This window comes from Lissotriton vulgaris, chromosome 1_1 (genome assembly GCF_964263255.1).
Source record: "Lissotriton vulgaris chromosome 1_1, aLisVul1.2, whole genome shotgun sequence".
Lineage (NCBI taxonomy): Eukaryota > Metazoa > Chordata > Amphibia > Caudata > Salamandridae > Lissotriton > Lissotriton vulgaris.
This window is the reverse complement of record NC_141685.1, coordinates 207,070,679-207,073,699: the sequence shown is the minus strand read 5'-3', so window position 1 is coordinate 207,073,699 and position 3,021 is coordinate 207,070,679. Positions and strand designations below refer to the sequence as shown.

The following is a 3,021-nucleotide window of genomic DNA, read 5'->3' as shown; positions in this document are numbered from 1 at the left end:
ACATGGCTATGTCTGGTGTCCGACGGCTGTCCGTGTCTACTGCCTTGGGTGCGCACTTCTGCTGCTGACGCTGGAAAGACCCCCAGCCTTGTACGAGGGTGATGGTTTCCATGCTGGCCCCTGTGGGCTATGGTTTCTGATCTGGGAAAGAGTGTGCTGCAGTGACCCACCTGTGTGAAAGAGGGTCTGCACCTTCTGCAGCCTAGGGAATTGCTCCAGCTCCCCAATTCTTTAGCATCTGACTATGACCCCAGATCAGATTTGGGGACCCACTAAATTTAAGTACATTAGTTGGCATTGGAAAAGTAACTAACCAGGGTTCCCTCCATAGTGGCAAGTGAAGAGCCTAGTGCTGAATAGCTGCCTGGCAGCTGGTGTGGGCAGTGTGGGGGACTGAAAACGGACTCACTGGCATCACTCAAAGGGCCCATGTCTTTATGATCGAAGCCCGCACCATGGGTATGTTAGGCCAGTTAGAGCCCCTGGCATGCCGGGATCAGGCCTTCGTGCAGCAGCGGCCCATGCAGGTAAGAGTGGTGGGGCGATGAGTTGGGTGGGGGGATTTCGACTGACGACAAGGGAAAATGTATTATTTGTTTAATTTTCCCTTTTGGCCCCAACCCGGCCCTACCACTCTTACCTGTACGGGCCGCTGCTGCCTTCTTGGGGTCAGATTGCTTGGGAATGCAGCCCAAAGCAGATGGTAAACTACTTTTAAGGCTAAATACAGGCATGAGACTGATAGCCAGCACGTACCTTAAGGGACAGTTGAAAAGATCTTTGAAGAGAGAGGTCAAGAGGGCTTGAAATCATCCAGAGGTAATCAGGTTGGGTCCGTGAAGTCTGCCCAGAGAATTCAACACAACAGGAAGGTCAGTGACCAAGAGGGTGGAACTTCTCTGCACAACCCCCACCTGGGTGCACTCTGCCCCCCACAGGGCACATTTCCTACACAGCAGTGTGTGTGACTGGCTCAGGGTCTGCTGGGAATACTTTAGTATGGCAGGCGTCTCTACACTCCAGCTGAGTCACAGTCCCCTGGTATCAGCTTCGTCATTCCCGAATGACTGAAGGAAATGTTTTGCCTTTGTGTCATCTTCGGGCAACCACACCCGCCCCCTATTGAGGTGCACTATGGCGATGAAGGGAGGAGTCCCCCTTATCCAGGCTTGACTGTCAACTAGGGAAGACTGTTATCAGTGCACCCCTACTGTGTTGCATCACTGAGTGGGGAGGCCGACGCTGGGAGACAGTTTTCTGCATCGATGTCAGTTACCCACCTGTTGTATGTTGAAACATGTGCCAAGGAGTCTAACACGTGTATGAGTTTCCGAGATGATCGAAACCATGTGGCACAATCAAGGTGAGGGTTGGTGCATGCTGGCTGACGTGGGATCCCACCATGGCCTTGTGGCGGGTGCACCACCTGCCCATCTTTTCAACTCTATCGGGGAGGTGGAGCTTGAGTGTGTGTGATAGGACCCGAAAGATGGTAAACTATGGCTAGGCTGTGAGAAGCTAGAGAATAGTCTGGTGAAGGTCCCTAGTGGTCCTGGTATGCATTGCGGTGAAAGACTAATTGAAGGACCTAGTTGCTAGTTGCTGTCGAAGTATCCCTCAAGAAAGCTGCTTCTCAGGAACCTAACTTTTATCTTTTAATGCAAACGGTTAGAGGTCATGGGGCCAAACTGATCTTAATCTATTCTCAAACTTTAAATGGGTAGGAAACCCAGCTCGTGGGCGTGGAGCTGGTCATCAAATGCAAGTTCCCAGTGGGCCACTTTTGGTAAGCAGAACTGGCACTGTGGGATGAACTGAACACTGGGTTAATGCAGCCGATGCGCATCAGACCCCAGAAGAGGTGTTGGCTGATAAAGATAGCAGGATGGTGGCCATGAAAGTTGGAATCCACTTAGGAGTGTGTGACAGTTCACCGACTGAATCAAGAAATAAACTGAAAAAAGATTGCGCTAGAGTGTCGGGCCCATACCGCTGATGCCAGCAATGAGAGCCACAGGAGCTAAGCCATGATCAATAGGAGGGCCGTTGTGGTGTGCACAGAAGCTCGGAGCAAGGGTCTGGGTGCACAGGAGCATATCTTGGTGATAGTAGCAAATATTCAAGCAAGGACTTAGAAGGCCAAAGTGGAGAAGGGTTCCATGTGAACAGCAGTTGAATGTGGGTCAGTCAGTCCTAGGAGTTGGGCGAGTGCCATTAGGAAGGGATAGGTGATAGTAACCATTCCCCTTGACTAATCATAAGGGAGTCGAGTTCAGAACCCAGAACCCAGAGTGGCGGAAATGGGCAACATTGTAGCATCCGGTGTGGCAACATAAATGATCCCAGCAAGAGCCCAGGGAGAGGTTTATTCTCCTTGCTGAAGGGCAGGGTGCCCTGGAATGCGTTTGCCTTGAGAGACAGTCATGAAAACATTATGGTTCCCCCAGTACCCGGGGAGATCTGGCTGATCTTTGCAAATCCTGGGGAAATTATGTAAATCTCTTCCCAGGTTCTACCCATATCTTCAGCAGGTCTGCAAAGTGAAAAGCCTTTAGTGTTTAGGGGTGGGTAGAGGTAAAGGGAGGTAAGGGTGATTTTAGGGTTTAAGTTTGTGTAGAGGAAAAGGGAGGTATGGGTAATATTATGGTTTAGGGGTGTTTAGAGATATAGGGCGGTACAGGTAGTTGAGGGTTTTAGGGTGGGTTAAGGTAAAGGAAAGTAAGGATAATTATAGAGGTAGGGGTGGATAAAGGTAATGGGAGGTAAGGGTATTTTTAAAGTTAAGGGGTGGGGAGAGCTAAAGGGTGGTAGGGATTTTTAGGGTTCAGGGGAGGAAAGAGGTTAAGAGTAAAGAAGGTGGGTGTGAGGGGTATTTCACAAAAGTACAATTTTTCTTTTAAAAGTAAATATGCAAAAAAGCAAGCAGGGAACACCTACAACACCACCAACACTCTGAATGTGCTCACCTCAAACTGGCAGACAGGGCTTTTTTACCCTTCAGTCACCTCAATCCCCCCAGAT

At 49.8% G+C, this 3,021-nt stretch overlaps 1 pseudogene; it reads left to right on the top strand.

Annotated features, from left to right (window-relative positions):
• Positions 1-245: 245 nt before the first annotated feature.
• Positions 246-2,566, top strand: LOC147740891 (28S ribosomal RNA; annotated as a pseudogene).
• The last annotated feature ends 455 nt before the right edge of the window (positions 2,567-3,021 follow it).